Below are 20,227 nucleotides of genomic sequence, written 5' to 3' on the forward strand. Positions count from 1 at the left end.
TCGAGAATTCCGGACCAATTTTTGTAAAATAATTCGGTCTCTATGGGGTTAATGTTATTCCTTCATCTATCGAATTTTTAAAGATAGTGAATATTATGCTAAAAATAGAGGATGAAAGAGTTGGATAATTTAGTGGTAGGAAAAGATATAGGAAAGGTGATGATTAGGGGATGAACCGTTTCTATATTTCGCTCCTATTCTTGTTGCCGATCAAGTTGCATGGTTTAGAATTATTTAAGCGTATCTAGGGGTAAAAATATACGTTTGATGACTTACAGGGTTGAGGAGAGCGTTTCATATATGGGTTCAATGTGTCTTAAGTAGCTCGCTATACTTCTTCTGGCATCTACATATTACTGTCCCCAAGTTGCAAGGTACTTATCATGCTGTAGAGTGTACTAACATTATACGTGGAAAATAATTTACTCCGCGAATCGAAGTTCGCGATTTACAAAGCGAATATGGAAGTTGAAATTGAAAAATTCATTTTCGATACCTGTTATTTTTTTAAAGGTTTTCTACGCAAGTGGAATACAATTGCACACTCTTCCGACAGGGTCTGCAATTTTTGCTTCCCAGCAATTAGCTGCTTCTGCTTAATCTCTCAGACTTAGTCGAGAATTCACAGTTCGGTGGAAATTACTGTGAACGAGTTCAAGACACCGTGTGAACAGGTATCAAGAGGTTGTCTACCGACGGACTCAATTTGTTCGCGTTCATATTCAGTCAAACGCTAACCCGGGCATTTCAATATAATTTTGAAACTTTAATGGATTTTCACACGGTTTGCCCGTGACACCTGACCGAAACAAATTCCCTAATTTACCATTACGTTGCGCGACAACTAATTTCCAACCAATTCAACTAGTCTAAATATTTCACTCGGTTATCGTCGATTGTATCCCGTTACAAAAACCCTCGCGACAAATTGAGAACCATGATTACGACTACCGTTTATACCAAACTCGCGTAACTTCGTTTTAAAACGTGGCCAGTGCAGGAAAAATTTGAAAAATATTTTTCCATCTCCTTTATTAGACGAATAGACGAATAAATATATTTTTACGTAAAGTTTCGTGAAAAAATTCAGTACTTTTTCGTTGAGTACGGATCGAATATTTTTTGGTGGGATAGGAACAAAGTTGTAACCAGACACTTCGATGGTTCAGGTAATTTTGGTCCACCGTCTAATCGCCTGCAACCTCTATTACATATTCAAACTTGTAACTAGTTCGTCGTGTGTATGCGAGCACGGGGTATTACATGCAAGAGTGTGCAGGTGCGTACGTATTTACGTGTGCACAAACGTATCCACGGGGAAGTCCAGGAACAATTCCTGTCGACGACGTGCCAGACGGTAAACAGCTAAGCAGCCACAATGAGCTTGATGTGTACGTCTATGGAAGGTATTAAAAGTTCCGGTTGGAAAGCGTCGATGTTAAGTAAAAACGGTCCGCCGTTGGTCAAACACCTCTAAGTAGGCGCGGTCCGCCACCGGTCAGGCGCCTCTAAGTAGAATCGGTCCGCCACCGGTCTGGCGCTTCTAAGTACAATCGGTTCGCCACTGGTCAGACGCGTTTAAGCGAAAACTCGCGTGTTATCGCGTGCATCTACTTCTAAATTCTATGTTTCTATACAAATTTTACCAATTTCGAATATTTTAAGTAAACAATCTCGTTTTTAATCCGCATTTCAAGATAACCCTTGTGAAATATATTCGTTCGCGTTCTCGAAGTTTGGTTATTTATTTAAAGAAGCCGTGTCACAAGCTCAGATAGGACGTCGTTCCATGTTTTTGTGAGTTAGAAACTTTTCATCGCGGTTCCCCATTTTATTCCATTCGAATTCATCGCGCGAAGGCCACGAGGGTTGCAGAAAAACTCCGCGCACCCGAAAGCACGGGCACTCGATGCTCGTAAGAAGGATAACCGAAGCTCGACAACGTCTCGCGTTATAAAATGGCAGCGGAATCTCGGCAGTATCTCGCGAACGTTGCGAAAGTTCGCATTCAACAGAGCGCGTGTTTCAGCGAGCCAAAACGAAGGTTCCAATTTACGCTCGAATTGTTGCCGAATGTCGATTTCGTAGCTCGAATCCGAGGAAAATGCTTGCAACGTTGCTGACGGCGAAATTCCCGGTTGGTAAACCCGGCGAGCTTCCATCTCGAGAACTATGAAATTCCTTGCAGACTGACAAATTTTGACATTTCTTACGCTTTTTACGACGTTCGGCGCTGGTCGCGGAAAAATCCTGCACGAAGGGTATCGATCCTCTAATCCGTGTAGCCTTCCGTAAAAGGGATTGGCAGGAAATGGCACGGCGACAATTAGAATCACTAAGCAGAGCCGTGACGAGAACAGACGTGGCAGAAGCTCTGGAGCAACGAAACTCTGGCGGAGGGTGGAAAAAAAGGAAGTTTAATTGTAAACAGCGAGGTAGAACGGGCAGGCCGGTACTCGGGAAAAAGATGAGAACGATGACGACGCCCTGGCTACGACGACGACGACGACGGCGACGACATCGACGACGTCGGCCAAATGGTCACGGCTTAACGCCGGGGAAAACTCTTTCAGCCAAACGAAGGGAATCCGTCCAGAGATTATCCCTCGGCTTCAAAAAGTTGTTAATTACTTGGATTTCCTCGTCCGTTCTCCCGCGTTAACTCCCTTTCCGCGTTGTGCGTTCTTTTAGGCAGAGAGAGCTACTATTGCGCTGCTTTTATATCGGGACATTTTTTAATCCCTTCGTCTTCGGCGTGCTTCGCCGGCTCGACACAATTGCAATTAGCCGTGGATCGTTAATCGGTTGTTAGGCCAGAGATTTTCCTCGTAATTCGGCGATCGGCCCTCTGCTGGTTTCTCGCTATAGGAGATTAAACGGAGGATTCTCCCGTCCCGTAATCGTTATTTTCTTCTCGATCGATCGGTGTAATAATTTTCCTCTATTCTATTTAATGGTTTCGCTAGGAAAAATTGATTAATCCAATGGAGCAGATAATTCTTTTTGTTGGATAATCAGTGGAAATAGGGTGTGGTAATAAGACGATCTTTGCTCTTACAGTACGTAATGTACCCTTATCACTTGCACGTTTACAGACAGAGTAAATCGATCATCCGAAAATCGCGCTGACGACGGCCCTTGCTTCCCCTACCATAATCATTCTTATCATTGTGAGTAAATGGATAAATTGATAACAATATTTATTGAACAGTATAACAACACAACATAAATTATAATTAAGTCACATAAAATAAATTTGTTTCTCACTGCGATATAATCTATTCAGGACTCTTTCACACACAACGTCTATTTCTGATGACTGTCATTCACCCACCAATTGTTTTTCACGACTCTCTGTCATACTCGTCACACACGTACATTTTTCCACACAAACATTCCTCACACTTATACCAAACATTCTATGACAACCACTACCACAATTATATTAAGTAAGTGTAAATGGCGACATTGCCATAAATCGCAGGTTCTCAACACTTTTGATGAAGGTATAAATATATCGAAAATTGTCTAAATAATGATTGAGGATTTGGCAGTAAATTTATTACTACTTACATAATTAGCAATAAAGAGATGAAATATCGAACGATTGAAAATTAAGAATCGGCTATTTAAATCACAGCAATTTCGCAGATAATAAATTACAATATCGATTACGTATTTTAACCACATTTGTCAACTAGAATTTACGGAAATTATAGTTTTCCGTGTCGGAACATCATCGAGTATCCGCTTACTGCAAAAAAGTTCCATTTAAGCGGATCTAGTTTTAGAGTCAATACTCGCGTTGAATCAGGGTTTCGTCCATTTTGCGCACCGGCAATAAGGTAGGAACACTTTAGGCAAAGTCAGGAAGCGGAGAAGGCGATCACTTTGTGGTCATTCGGGTCGCAGAGACTTGACCATTAGCTGTCGTGAGTCCTTTGCCATCGTAGATGGCGGCGAGGGGAAGGTCCTGAGAAGTTCAAGTCCGGTCCCGCTACAAATATCGTTAACGGCGACCACGCTAGCTAGTAATTTTCCAGCAGTTTGTCGAACAACAACAACAAGAACAAACCGCGCCAAGGCGGCCTTGGCGTTCGCTCGAGTGCGGCTAATATTGCACTCGAACACACGTCATTTCCCTCGTGTACACGGGAATACCGGCTTTGCTTTCTCCGCGACGTTCCTCTCGTTTTTAATCACGCACTTTCCTCTGCTTTTAAATCGAGCAATCGTTTCGTCGATTTAATTCCATAATATTATGGGAAATAAATTTAGGGGATATGGATTGGCAGGAAGGAAAATATGTTAGATCCTAAAATATATTTATTGAAAGAAAGGTACTGTCACGACTAATGACTATGAATGACTGACACTGCGACAACTCTTCTTTATGACTCTTGATACTACGACTCCTTGCTTCATCGTTCAGTCACCTTTTATTTATTCATACATATACTATACACTCATACGATGCATGCTGGAAATGTGTCGTACACATTCCAGGAATCCATTCATTTTTCTCGCCTAATTTTAACTTAAACATCCACTGGATCCTCTCGTCATTTGCACCTATAGTTGTTTAGTCTATCTATTATTTATTCACGCTCCTACATAAATAAATTTAATTCCACATAAAATTAAAAATCTCTCGCGACTTAAGCTTAAATTGCTAAATATTTAAAAGATTCCTCCTTTGCGCCACGCCATTTTCTTATAACTCTTCTCCTCCCTTCGTGAGTTTCGCTTCTTCTTCATCCCTTCGTTCCACCTTCTATTTGTTTATACTCGCGTCTAAACTTGCCAAGTACATCCTCTTTCTCGAACCGCGAAACAGCGGAACGGAATAATCCTTTATTTGCCTCGTGTCTGGGAAGAACGGTAGATTATTTTCACGAAAGAAGTTACGGATAGCGTGCGAACGTTATCCCGCTATAGCCGAGGAAGGAAAATATTTTTTCGCCACGTCCAGTATTAATACAGATAAATGCTCGGATTATGCGTGTAAATACGCGGTGAAGTCGGAAGGAAAAATAACGTACGAGAATCTTATGGTGATCCTCGGCACTCGGGGACGTAACAACGCCGAGGACACCCCCGGTGTGGAAATATGAAATTCGTTAGAGGGCGAGGGTCTGACAGCTCTGGTCAATATTATCCGCAAATATGACTGCGAGCTGTTCCTTTGTGGTCGTCGCGTGACGCGTGACACTTTTACCCTCCGTCAGGTCGACGTGTCTCAGGTCGTAGGAAAACGGGATAGCGAGATTAACGTGGACGTCCTCGGAATGTTAATCCGGGGTAATATGGACGAATAGTAAACGCATTAGCGTTGGTCACGGTGTCGCAGCTTTTAATAATTTGTCCTCGTGATTTATTTCTTTCTCGTGTCGAAATAGCTTCGCGATGTTCAATTATTAAATATAATTTGCACCAGGAAAATAAGTGTTAGTGGTGGATGAAATTTAATAACAGTAAGAACAATTATTTATTTTATTACAAACATTATCAAACGCACATATTCGGTTGAAATATAATTATTATATAGTATAATTATATAATTATTTTATCACTAGTTAGTTAGGAAAACTGAAGGAATATTCTTTTACTTTTAAGTAAAATACTCTTAATAATTATATAATATAAATAAATAATATAATTCATATTCTTGTACTTTTAAATAAGTTAATTCGGTGAGAAATGGTTAATTGTGTTAGTGGTGGATGAAATTTTAATAACAATAAGAACAATTCTTTATTTAATCGTAAAGATTATCAAACACAAATATTAAGTTTAAATATAATTAATTTATCACAATCACATGCTCACACGTCTTCTCTATTAATACTCAATTGCAACTGACATATGCCAAATCACTCTTTTTTCTTTCTTATTTCATACATTACATGAACATACACAATTCACACAACACCTCAATCATTACACGCATACACATTTATCATAATAACCTGAATTTATTAGATATTTCCATCCCATGCATACTTCTTCCACTCATTCCAATACATACATATTTAAAAATCTATGTAACCATTACCACAATAGGGGGTGTAGAATTTTGCGTAGTAAATAGATTCCTGGTGTTTTCAGGTATGTGTACTGTTAGAAGTCGTCTATATTAAGAAAACATAGGAGGACTGGATTTTGTATAGCAAAGTGTCTAAAAATATTTTCTATGTTCTCGGACCTCTGACTACCAGGGGATGTTTTTCGTGGCGGATTATGTAAAAATATTCATGTCCTCGATGGCTTAAAATTCTAGCACGTATGTGCAATCTAGTTTGGTATACATAATGCGGTGCAGCAATGTTTGCAACTAAAGCATCCTCGGGGGAACCAACCCACAGTGTTACAGTCTTTGGATGTGCGTCTGGTGCGCCACTCAACTGGTTAGGGAAATCTAAAGTTTCTAATTCCACTGATAATTTCTTCTACTTTTTATCCTTTCCTTATCTCCATTTCCGCGTGCAGCACTGGTAACTCGAAATATCCCAACCTTGGTATTTAAAACCTTGGTCTTGAAATATTATTTTAAAACATCGTCTCATCTTTTGGGATTTAGAATAATCACCACTTCGAAACTACGCGCGTTCCAGTATATTTTTCTAGCTTCGAAGGAACGAACAGTGTATTGGGAACTCGGTAATACCTCGAAATATCCGCGGCGTTAAAATTACGATCGGCATTGGAATATTTCTCCTCGCAGTTCGTGATTCCGATGGAATCGTATATCGAGTCGACACGTTTTTCACCCCATCGTGCGGTCCGAAATGCGTGTGGTACCAGGGAAAATGTATTTACCGTCGACTTGTCTCGCGAGCACGTCGGGTCGTAAAGTCACATGTAAAATCGGTGCCGCGATATTTTCCCTCGCCGCGGAATCTCGCAGTCGCTTCGCTGCCACACCCGGAGCCGCTCATAAATTTCCCAGCAGACGCCGGTGTACACGCACTCGCGAAAATGAAATGCACTTTCTAGAGACGATCGGTGAACGATAGCCTGCGAGGAGAGCATCAAGGGGTGAGCTCGGCGATTGCTCAGCCCGACGCGCGAGTTTAAGTACGAAGAATAGGTCGATGATATATAATATATCGTAGAATGGTCGATGGTTTGGAAATTACGCTATCATCGCGTAGAATCTGGTACGTTTCGCACACCAGTTTCTTCGGATAAGAAACTCGCGAGAGCAATTGAAACGGATGGAATGTCGCCATGCACGAGTAACCGAGGCAGGCACTCGCGAGTGCCAATATGGCCAGCAGCCACTTATCGGAATTCTCATGGAGGCAAGGTCTGTCGTTTCACCTGCAAGGTGCGGCGAGGGAAGCGAGAGCGAGGCAAACTTTTGCGCCTGATCCGCGGTCAGGCTCAGGGGCGGCCGGGTTGCGGGTGGCAGATCTGCAAGCCGGAATGGGATCTGTCCGCTCCAGACGTTACTACCCCGCCTATTCCATCCGAAAGCAGTGCAAGTCGCCTCTACGTACCACCCACGATGAGGAAATGGAACGTCGGCGACGGCAACGTCGAGAAACCTCGTCGTGGCCAGCTGAACCGGTGCCTACTTCCAGTCTGCGTGTACCTGGATGGTCCCACTGCATTTTCACCCTGTCGAATGCTACGTTTCCTGGCTGTTCTTCCTTTTAATCACGTCGCGGTTTCCCATTGTACGTATAATTATGCGAGTATTCGAATTTTCTTTTTAAAATACCGCACTCGGTTGTTCGAGTTTAGAGAAGAGAGAATCTATTATCCGATTGCGAGTGTATTTAGGAATGTTTGTTCGACATTTCCGAGAGTAGGTGTATAATAAATAACGAAGCGGAGGATCGTAAATGGAGACGAATAAATAAAACGTCGCTTCGACTTATATATATATGTGGGATTGGAATAAGTACAGCCCTGAAAGAATGTCAAGTGTGTTTGGGCTTGGAATAAAAGTGACCGTGTGCAAGAGGATTGACTGCAAAGAATGTTTATGGTAGAGTCTAGTGAAAGTTTAGGGATACGTCCAGAGTGACTGAAATACCTGGCCCAGCGAGGTTGCGTGGGAAAGGGGCATGATTGGAAAGGAAAGCCTGGATGAGGAAAAGGAGAGAATGAATGTTTTAAATAAGGGTGCAAGGGCGCGGACAGCTCCAGTCTACGGTCTACAGTCTTTAACAGTCTAACAGCCAGTCTACAGTCTGCAGTCATGAACAGTCTACAGTCTTTAACGGTCTCCAAGAGTTCTTAAGAGTGTCTAAGAATATGTCAGTAAGAAGCCAAAGTCGAACGTGCCCATAGTGAATCCCTCTTCTTTCATAGTCGTCAATCTTCGTATAAGCTTATTGTATTTTATTAAGAAGCAAAACAGCGCTATTTTAGCCGACCCACCCAATCCGATCCCTGCATATACGTGTCCCCGAGTCCTGAATGTATAAGCGAGATAAGATACTCGTAAGTTTATTTCGAATTTCGAACAGTGAATACTGTTTGATCTCCTGTGAAATATTTATCATCAAATTTTGCTTCATTCTCGGTTCCCGTTTCATTATTAAACATTCACTCGGACGAAAGTCAGCGGTGGTAGCCGGCTGTAGTATTAGCTGATAAGAAGGAGCACAGGCTCGCGGCTGTGTAGCGCTGCTTAAAATTTTAAATAATTATTCGAAGAAAAATCCTCCTTTTCTGCCGTAAACCGAACTTGCAAAACTTTCGCGGTTCCCGCAACGCAACTTCTTCTATTAACTTTCTCCAGCTTCGCGGAGCGAGAGGAACGAGCCTGCGCCGCAGGAGCGGGAGCGCGGAAAAATAAGCGCGATGGCACGCAACCCGGGGCGATTTTTCAATGCGTGAAAGATCGCCTCGTTCGACATGGCGGCTCGTAAAAATTTCGCGCGTAAATTCGCCAACAAACCGCCGCGACGTTTATTATCCGTGGCTCTGTCGTGTCGCCGGCAACACGCTCCGCTCGTCCAAACGCACAGGCAAGTCGTTTCGATGCAGTCCTCCTCCTATGATCCGTAAAGCAATGGTTTTATAGTCCGAATTTTCTCTCCCTTTTTTCCCTTTTTTCCCTTTTTTCCTCCGCCTTTCTCCCAGCTCCCCGCGCTGTCTTTCCTACGCCTCTGCATAGCCGCGTTGCTCACGCCGAACACGTAGCGGCACGATATTAGCCTTTCATACGGAGGAGGACCCCCACGCTCGATCTACATATCGGTTCTTTGTGTAAAAAGGACTGGCAAACAAAATTTAAGGTTATTTCGCAAGAATAAGAATGCACGGACGCGAGACGCGGAAACCGCATACCCGAGGACCCCGAAATTGCGAACAATTCTTGCATGGTTTTCGCGTCCTTGAATTCTCAGTCTGATCCACGTGTACGGGGTTATCTCGTTGATTTTATCCCCAAAAATGCAGCTAAAATTTACCGATTTTTACGATCTTTTCTTATTTCCCCATTTTTATGGGAACGTTCGTTTCAAGAAATTAAAAATTGGCAAGATTCAGTGTCTTCCTAAGTACTTTATGTTATAAAAATATGAACAATATTCTTGCGCCATTCCAAAGCAGTGTTTCTCAACGAGCACGTCCCACGGGAGGCGCGATACTGAATTTTTCAAGCCACGCGGAAAGTGGGAAAATTGGGGGGCATAAAAGTACGAGATAAGTATTCACGCACATTTCCTATAAATTCAAACTTTCCGAGAATATGCAGAGACCGATGCAAAATAGATCAAAAAATCTTCTCTGTCGATACTCATCGATATTTCTAAATTATGCTCGATATGTCCAGCAATCCCATCGATAAAAGAAAGTATCAAATAATATCCCTTTTTACGGGGATACACTACGAAATGGGAGTGGCGTTTGTGCAGTTAAACGATACGAATATTTCAATTAACGAAGCTTCCTCCCTTTCTCCCTATTATCTCGTTGAAAACGATATCGCGATTCATTTTTGTCAACGCGTTCCGTCTACGAGCCGCGTCCCGGACGATCCATTCATTCCATTAGCCGATAGGTGCGGCCAATCAAAGCACTGTCACAGTTTGAGAACGGTTCCGCGTGGTTGAAATACGGCGGGATAAAAATCATCAATTCTGGAGCGCGGCGAATTAACGCGAGTGTACGCGCGCGAGCCGGTCTCGCGCGGAAAGCGTTTCCATCGCGTGGATTTTCCCGGCCGGGTGATACTCCGCGAGCCGGGTCGTCGCTACTCTATAATGTTATTAATTAAAAAGTTCGGGACAGACAAATGGGATACGCGAGCGACAATCGTATCAGGCTCGCTCCTCGGTTCGTCCGTTTTTGCTCACCCCTTTTTCCTTCTTTTTCCATCTTCCTCTTTTTGCCACGCAGTTAGGTAATTGATACGGGCTAACCGGACCCCTCGTGCTCAACTATTTTCCACACTAACGAGGTCCGAAATCACGTATATACATTAAATATCCGAGTAATTCGTTACGCTTCAAAACTTCTGCCCGCTTCCACCGCTGCCAGTAGTCTCCCTCTCCGCGTCTCCGCTTCTCCGTCTTTCCCGTCCACGTAGACAGCTGGAATTTATCCTAACAAATGTATCCGCACCGTTTACCCTCACCGCCTGGTAATATACGATAAACATTTCGTTGCTTTCCAGGCAGCAAGGGAACCCGATAAAAAACGTTTATGCGAATCCCACTTGCCCTGCGAACGCGCCAGCTACCACTCGCTCGCGTCCGGTCTTCCCTCGAGGTTCGTTCGTTGATGCAGAGGGTGGACCATCGCGGTTCGAATAGTTCGTTAAGAGAAATATCAGCTTCTGCGAGAATTTCGTCGCGATGTAGAAAATATCGCGTTGCGACCAACGTCCTCACCTCGTCGATAGATGGATTTCTACTCGAAGGACGTTCGAGGATTTTCTCACGAATCCTACGTGAATCCTCGACCACCCTATGCCACCTAAGTATCCCCGTCTGAGGCACGGCCTGCGAGGGGATCCCCGCAATCGCATACACGATTTGAAGAAGGTTTTACGATAGGACAAGATCGGTGCATTGTTAGGTCATCGAACTTATTTACAGGTTGATATTTAATAATTGGAGAACGAAGCAAACGATTTTTCTCCATACGAGAAAAGAATCTTGATTTTACTCGATTTGAAATAAAATTTCTGATCAAATTTTCGACACTGGTTCTAGTAGATGATGCTCGTGGGTTCGGGGGTGGCGGTTTGGTCGGTGAACAGTGCGTAGGAATGCGTGACGCAGGCGGATCACACGCATCGACGGTTTTAGTGCGTTATAAATTGGCGTGTCGGCCTTCTTGGCGCCTCTCTCTTCGCCGACGACGATGTCTACGTCGACGTCGTCGTTCGCCTCGATCGATGAGGATTTCATGCTGCTTAGTCGGCGTTTAGGCCCGCATCCCGAGACCCCCATACAGCACGCGATCTTCGTGCATTTGCTTAATAACGTAAACACCCGGTTCCTATCATCAGCAATACCCTGTTTCGTTCCTTGTCGGCCTTGCGTTGCGCGAAGTTATGATAGAACGCGTGTACCTGAGCGAGCAGTAATTCGCCAAATATTTCGCATGATCTTTACATATTTAGACAACAACATCGTTGATTTAATCTCGGAAAATTTGGATATTTTCTCATTTTCATTTTAGTTTCTTCTATTTTCGCTCCCCGCTGGGTACCACGAATGCCCAAAACGAAGAAACGCGTTCGATTCTAAATAACAGTTGCAGCTCTGCGAAAAGTTCCCCGGACAAGTGGATCGACAGGAGTGAAGCCTCGACTAAAAACAGGATGTTCTTGCGATCGACATTGATTATTACTGTCGCGTTCGCGTCAATTCCCATTCCTCGCGCGGCGGATCGTCTCGTTGCGTCGAACTCGCGAGATGTCACATATTCGGAATACCAAATCGATCCCCGAATAGCCAGCCGAGTTCTGGCCGGGTGGTTTAAGTCAAAGTTTTAATCACTATCGACTTCGGGACATCTCACATCCCGCGGGACTTACGAACCTGCCGGAATGGGATCGGGCAAATGGACTGCTGCTAAAGTCGGTAGTATCAGCCGAATGGCTAACCAGTCGTGTGTGTTTATTATTAATTCGAAAATGTCCCAAAATATTTCGCACACTGCTCCGCCATTCTTTAGCCGGAATCCATGTAAAACAAGGTACCAACTCTGTCGCGAGAAATAGATTCGTCGAAAGAAAACTTTATGCGCTATGCTATTAGCTGACCATCAAATATTTCTCACGTTCCGTCTTAGATTATCGATATTAAATAAGCATCCTTTGGTCTAAACTGGGTACATTTGTGGCGAGAAAAGTCCCGGATATGTCTCTCGAACGTGTCCATCTTCCAAGCAAAGGTCGATATTAAAAGGAATCACTATTTATCTTTGTTGGTCGAATATTGACAGACATTGACGTCCCATCTGCTTGATACACGAAGAAGGAAGGAGAATATTATAGAGCACACTACGAGGGTGCAATCTGAGACTCGGACTGAAGATTTCGTGACTGAGATTCAGAAAATTATAAACATCGCGTCGATAGGAAAGATAGGGAATTTATCCATGAGAAAACAGTGACGAAAACAATTCCCTTTTCGCTCCCACGCGTCTATTATTAAAGAAAGAAAAAAGAAGGAAACAATTCGCAAACTTGATATGCAAATCACCCAACCGCAATCGTTCCGCGGTACCCCTGGCATCGTGCACCCTCTACCTGTCGGAAGCCAATAATCGACGCGGGGGAACCGCGACGCGGTACACGGGTTCTTCGCACACGTCCAGACCGGTCCTTGCCGGTGCTCCGCGAAATGAAAACGTAGAACGAGGGTGAGTGCCTCGGCCCCATAGACTGCGAAACGAAGTTTCGGCCGGAAATACCGTCGCGCGCGGGGTGAACGCACCCCGTGAAGAGGGTCAGAGAGGGCCAGATTAATTGATACCGCCGCGGAGAGACCGAGAAGCAAACTGGCTAGCGTGGTCGCTGGAGGAGGAGACGGTGAACACGCGAAAGGGCGAAAGAGATCGCGAGTGGCAGAGGGAAAGGGGCGGGAAAGGGAGAAAGTAGAGGCGGAGGCAAAGTTGTTGGGCTGCTGCAGGGAAAATGCAGTCGCGGTGCCTGGCCAGCGGCCACTCCTGATCCCGAGTAGCAATTAAACATTCGGCTAATGTGCTTTTCCATTCAGAAAATTGGATATTCCAGGCGCCTGGCCGATATATCCGCGTCCACCTTCGACTCGATACGCCGGATTAATTGAATTCCCTTGCTCCCTCGAGCTCATCCGCGGACCAACTCTCGGCCGCGAATTTATTAATCGGTCATTTTCCGCGGGGCAACTCGCGCGCCAATGCGACATTCCGACAGGTGAGTCCGTTAGTCGGAAGGTGATATCTAAAGCCGGGGTTCAGTCGGATTCGTGATGGAATATTCTCGCCGTTCGTCGATTCGAAATTATATACATCGCGTGTTTAGAATATAGTTTACAACATCGATACGCCATTTTGTTTTTTAGTTAAGAGACAGTTTAAGGTATATACAATTTCCATAATTCACAATCTAATTTCCTACCATTGTCGTTAACACTAGGTTTACAGACGCTATCTGTATACCTATTTCTAAGGACACCTGTCAAAGTGACAGGTAAGAGAAAGCACGTGTCTTTTTCTTAACGATTAGTTTAATTCAAAAACAATTATATATTATATTAACAGTCTTAACCCTCTTCACTCGACAATTTTTTGGTTCGGGAAGAGTAAATATTCAAAGATTCTTTACTAAAAAGCTAACGATAACTGTTCGAGCAGTAAATAAAGAATTGTATAATAATAAAATTGTAGAATTATTTCATTTCGATACCTCGCACACTGTTACATTACATTAAATTCGATATATTAATTAATATCGATCTTCCAAATTTTATGAAATGGTGACTGAAGATCACCTCTCGAGTGCAAAGGGTTAATATGAATTAACTAAATCTGTTACCATCGATTATAAATCGACTCTGTATCAACATAATGGGGTTGGAAATTAGTTTACGCAACTCCGTCGTATTCTGATATTGGATGATAAAAAATGGCCGATAGTAAACTACTTATACACGTGTCTTCGTTAGAATTCCCAGATACAGATAAAGGGAAGCAAAGAGTAATAGTAGTCAAAATTAGTACCTGAATATCTCTACACCCCTTTCACCTAAATTTGCTCCAGTTTGATAGAATCTCAATCATCGAATGACAAAAACGAGTTCCCTGGATTTTATTAAATCTTCCTAGCTTTCTCGACCAAGTAATCAAACTCACCCCCAAAAGATGTGTCTCCCTCTCTCTCTCGCGTTATTTCTCGACGGAATTCTGAAATCTTGTTCAAGCCAGCTCTGCCGGACGCGCGTCCAATCGGTACACACGGTCGAAACGAAACGTCTATCTTCATCCGGGAGTTTGGTCGCGTTCCATCGTTTCCGGCTCGAAGCCCGGACATCTTTCGCCGCGGCCTGGAGCCCGTTGGTTCCGTAGGTTGGCGCGTGGAACGAGTTTAATTCGACCACCCTAAGAAACTGGCTGCGGTTGCATTCCTCAGGCAAGTTTCTGATTGTGTGTCCGGCTAGGTCGCCGGAGTTGGCGCGGCAGTGCCACTGGATGGTGGCCATTCCTACGCCGGGCTGACCACCAGTATTTATGTCCAGGACACAGCCTGGGTATCCAGAGTGTTCCGGGTAGTTTCTCGGCGCTGCGTCCCGCTGGCCCGCTAATGGTTATGGTAATTACCGGCCCTAATTGCGAGCAATGGAATTACGAAATATCAAAGTTCACAGCGATGCCGTGCCCGCTCGCGTCCGCTCTCCTCCGCTTGCTCCTTCCGCGTTGGCGAATCGTCAGCTCGCTCTACGACCCCGGACAGTGCTTTTTAATTTAAGTCCTCATTGACGAAATAGATACAACGATGAATACGATCGGTGCCCCATCGATTGCAAATGTTTGATAATTTAGGTGGTGCAGGATTTAGTTTCGAAGCTAATAGACGAGGAATGGGGTGGTTACCGAGGTCAAATCTGTATTTAATTTCGACATTGGTTCCTGAACATGTAATTTTAGTAGTGGTGAGTAATTAAGAATCGGTAGTTTTCGTTTGAAGATGATTTCAGTGGTATAAGAAATGTTTAAGTAGTAATAGACAGTGAATGGTCAGACGGGGTGGACTTTGGACTCAGATGGACGTAGAAGCATTAAAGAATAACGCTGTTCCACGGCAGACTTAATTTCCGTGCGGCGATAGAGCTGCATGCAGGTTTCGAAACGATCCGACAAGTAGCTATTTACGTGCACCATCGCGCTTCTCGAGGGGGTGTTGGTTGGAAAGAAGGTCGTGAAGGTATTCGGGGGGCCGACATCCCCAATCCGTACAAGCGGGCTTAAACGGTCCTTGCTTAATACGACACAGGAGGCTAATCTTAAAAAATCCTCAGCGAGATAAGCCGTTCCCGGAGCAAGCTTGCCGTGCCACCCCTGATCTCGGAAGCAGTTACGAGCCACTGTGAACAGAGCAGATTGAGCAGCCGCTCTTCTTTTCATTAGCTGATAACTGGATTCCGGGATATGCCTGGCCTACGAACGGCAGGTTAACCTTCGTTTAAGTACCGCTGCTAGTATCACCGAAGGGCCTGCTATATATACAGGCCGAATTAACATATCTTGATAAACCGCTGGGGATGCGAGTATAAATTTTTTCTCTCCTACCTGAACTTCCGTGGGGTGGCAAACGGTATGATGGAACGTTTCGGTAATCCATGGATGGAGGCTAGTAATATGGCCTGTGGAAACGATATCGAAACTTTTCGTCTTGTTTCGAATGCCATTTTAATGCAAAATTTGTATTAAAGTTTACGAAAATATATCAGGAAGATTGATTAGGCAGATTTTTCATTCTTAAAGCATCGAAAGATAATTTGGTTTTAATATACGTACATTGGATTGTCGTCCTAGGATCCAATAAGAATTAAATTGAAGAATAGGAATTTATTCGTCACCACCAATACCATGACAAAAATTCCATCGTGCTTTTCTCAAATTTTCTATTCGTATTCCAAGGAATCTACTCGTTACTCCGAATTACTGCCAAATCGCGATAGCATTTGAGCATCTGTTCTTTGAACTAAATTGAAGAACAGGGATTTATTCGTCACTACCATCATCACGACAAAAATTCCATCGTGCTTTTCTCAAATCTTCCATTTGTATTCCAAGGAATCTACTAGTTATTCCGAATTACTGCCAAATCGCGATAGCAGTTGAGCATCTATTCTTAGAACTAAATTGAAGAATAGGGATTTATTCGTCACCACCACCACCATGACAAAAATTCCATCGTGCTTTTTTCAAATCTTCCATTTGTATTCCAAGGAATCTACTCGTTTCTCCGAATTACTGCCAAATCGCGATAGCAGTTCAGCATCCATTCTTAGAATTAAATTGAAGAATAAGGATTTATATCCAAAGCAGTGTTTCTCAACGAGCACGTCCCACGGGAGGCGCGATACTGAATTTTTCAAGCCACGCGGAAAGTGGGAAAATTGGGGGGCATAAAAGTACGAGATAAGTATTCACGCACATTTCCTATAAATTCAAACTTTCCGAGAATATGCAGAGACCGATGCAAAATAGATCAAAAAATCTTCTCTGTCGATACTCATCGATATTTCTAAATTATGCTCGATATGTCCAGCAATCCCATCGATAAAAGAAAGTATCAAATAATATCCCTTTTTACGGGGATACACTACGAAATGGGAGTGGCGTTTGTGCAGTTAAACGATACGAATATTTCAATTAACGAAGCTTCCTCCCTTTCTCCCTATTATCTCGTTGAAAACGATATCGCGATTCATTTTTGTCAACGCGTTCCGTCTACGAGCCGCGTCCCGGACGATCCATTCATTCCATTAGCCGATAGGTGCGGCCAATCAAAGCACTGTCACAGTTTGAGAACGGTTCCGCGTGGTTGAAATACGGCGGGATAAAAATCATCAATTCTGGAGCGCGGCGAATTAACGCGAGTGTACGCGCGCGAGCCGGTCTCGCGCGGAAAGCGTTTCCATCGCGTGGATTTTCCCGGCCGGGTGATACTCCGCGAGCCGGGTCGTCGCTACTCTATAATGTTATTAATTAAAAAGTTCGGGACAGACAAATGGGATACGCGAGCGACAATCGTATCAGGCTCGCTCCTCGGTTCGTCCGTTTTTGCTCACCCCTTTTTCCTTCTTTTTCCATCTTCCTCTTTTTGCCACGCAGTTAGGTAATTGATACGGGCTAACCGGACCCCTCGTGCTCAACTATTTTCCACACTAACGAGGTCCGAAATCACGTATATACATTAAATATCCGAGTAATTCGTTACGCTTCAAAACTTCTGCCCGCTTCCACCGCTGCCAGTAGTCTCCCTCTCCGCGTCTCCGCTTCTCCGTCTTTCCCGTCCACGTAGACAGCTGGAATTTATCCTAACAAATGTATCCGCACCGTTTACCCTCACCGCCTGGTAATATACGATAAACATTTCGTTGCTTTCCAGGCAGCAAGGGAACCCGATAAAAAACGTTTATGCGAATCCCACTTGCCCTGCGAACGCGCCAGCTACCACTCGCTCGCGTCCGGTCTTCCCTCGAGGTTCGTTCGTTGATGCAGAGGGTGGACCATCGCGGTTCGAATAGTTCGTTAAGAGAAATATCAGCTTCTGCGAGAATTTCGTCGCGATGTAGAAAATATCGCGTTGCGACCAACGTCCTCACCTCGTCGATAGATGGATTTCTACTCGAAGGACGTTCGAGGATTTTCTCACGAATCCTACGTGAATCCTCGACCACCCTATGCCACCTAAGTATCCCCGTCTGAGGCACGGCCTGCGAGGGGATCCCCGCAATCGCATACACGATTTGAAGAAGGTTTTACGATAGGACAAGATCGGTGCATTGTTAGGTCATCGAACTTATTTACAGGTTGATATTTAATAATTGGAGAACGAAGCAAACGATTTTTCTCCATACGAGAAAAGAATCTTGATTTTACTCGATTTGAAATAAAATTTCTGATCAAATTTTCGACACTGGTTCTAGTAGATGATGCTCGTGGGTTCGGGGGTGGCGGTTTGGTCGATGAACAGTGCGTAGGAATGCGTGACGCAGGCGGATCACACGCATCGACGGTTTTAGTGCGTTATAAATTGGCGTGTCGGCCTTCTTGGCGCCTCTCTCTTCGCCGACGACGATGTCTACGTCGACGTCGTCGTTCGCCTCGATCGATGAGGATTTCATGCTGCTTAGTCGGCGTTTAGGCCCGCATCCCGAGACCCCCATACAGCACGCGATCTTCGTGCATTTGCTTAATAACGTAAACACCCGGTTCCTATCATCAGCAATACCCTGTTTCGTTCCTTGTCGGCCTTGCGTTGCGCGAAGTTATGATAGAACGCGTGTACCTGAGCGAGCAGTAATTCGCCAAATATTTCGCATGATCTTTACATATTTAGACAACAACATCGTTGATTTAATCTCGGAAAATTTGGATATTTTCTCATTTTCATTTTAGTTTCTTCTATTTTCGCTCCCCGCTGGGTACCACGAATGCCCAAAACGAAGAAACGCGTTCGATTCTAAATAACAGTTGCAGCTCTGCGAAAAGTTCCCCGGACAAGTGGATCGACAGGAGTGAAGCCTCGACTAAAAACAGGATGTTCTTGCGATCGACATTGATTATTACTGTCGCGTTCGCGTCAATTCCCATTCCTCGCGCGGCGGATCGTCTCGTTGCGTCGAACTCGCGAGATGTCACATATTCGGAATACCAAATCGATCCCCGAATAGCCAGCCGAGTTCTGGCCGGGTGGTTTAAGTCAAAGTTTTAATCACTATCGACTTCGGGACATCTCACATCCCGCGGGACTTACGAACCTGCCGGAATGGGATCGGGCAAATGGACTGCTGCTAAAGTCGGTAGTATCAGCCGAATGGCTAACCAGTCGTGTGTGTTTATTATTAATTCGAAAATGTCCCAAAATATTTCGCACACTGCTCCGCCATTCTTTAGCCGGAATCCATGTAAAACAAGGTACCAACTCTGTCGCGAGAAATAGATTCGTCGAAAGAAAACTTTATGCGCTATGCTATTAGCTGACCATCAAATATTTCTCACGTTCCGTCTTAGATTATCGATATTAAATAAGCATCCTTTGGTCTAAACTGGGTACATTTGTGGCGAGAAAAGTCCCGGATATGTCTCTCGAACGTGTCCATCTTCCAAGCAAAGGTCGATATTAAAAGGAATCACTATTTATCTTTGTTGGTCGAATATTGACAGACATTGACGTCCCATCTGCTTGATACACGAAGAAGGAAGGAGAATATTATAGAGCACACTACGAGGGTGCAATCTGAGACTCGGACTGAAGATTTCGTGACTGAGATTCAGAAAATTATAAACATCGCGTCGATAGGAAAGATAGGGAATTTATCCATGAGAAAACAGTGACGAAAACAATTCCCTTTTCGCTCCCACGCGTCTATTATTAAAGAAAGAAAAAAGAAGGAAACAATTCGCAAACTTGATATGCAAATCACCCAACCGCAATCGTTCCGCGGTACCCCTGGCATCGTGCACCCTCTACCTGTCGGAAGCCAATAATCGACGCGGGGGAACCGCGACGCGGTACACGGGTTCTTCGCACACGTCCAGACCGGTCCTTGCCGGTGCTCCGCGAAATGAAAACGTAGAACGAGGGTGAGTGCCTCGGCCCCATAGACTGCGAAACGAAGTTTCGGCCGGAAATACCGTCGCGCGCGGGGTGAACGCACCCCGTGAAGAGGGTCAGAGAGGGCCAGATTAATTGATACCGCCGCGGAGAGACCGAGAAGCAAACTGGCTAGCGTGGTCGCTGGAGGAGGAGACGGTGAACACGCGAAAGGGCGAAAGAGATCGCGAGTGGCAGAGGGAAAGGGGCGGGAAAGGGAGAAAGTAGAGGCGGAGGCAAAGTTGTTGGGCTGCTGCAGGGAAAATGCAGTCGCGGTGCCTGGCCAGCGGCCACTCCTGATCCCGAGTAGCAATTAAACATTCGGCTAATGTGCTTTTCCATTCAGAAAATTGGATATTCCAGGCGCCTGGCCGATATATCCGCGTCCACCTTCGACTCGATACGCCGGATTAATTGAATTCCCTTGCTCCCTCGAGCTCATCC

This window comes from Eufriesea mexicana, unplaced genomic scaffold (genome assembly GCF_001483705.2).
Source record: "Eufriesea mexicana isolate 0111107269 unplaced genomic scaffold, ASM148370v2 scaffold4744748178, whole genome shotgun sequence".
In the NCBI taxonomy this organism is placed as follows: Eukaryota; Metazoa; Arthropoda; class Insecta; order Hymenoptera; family Apidae; genus Eufriesea; species Eufriesea mexicana.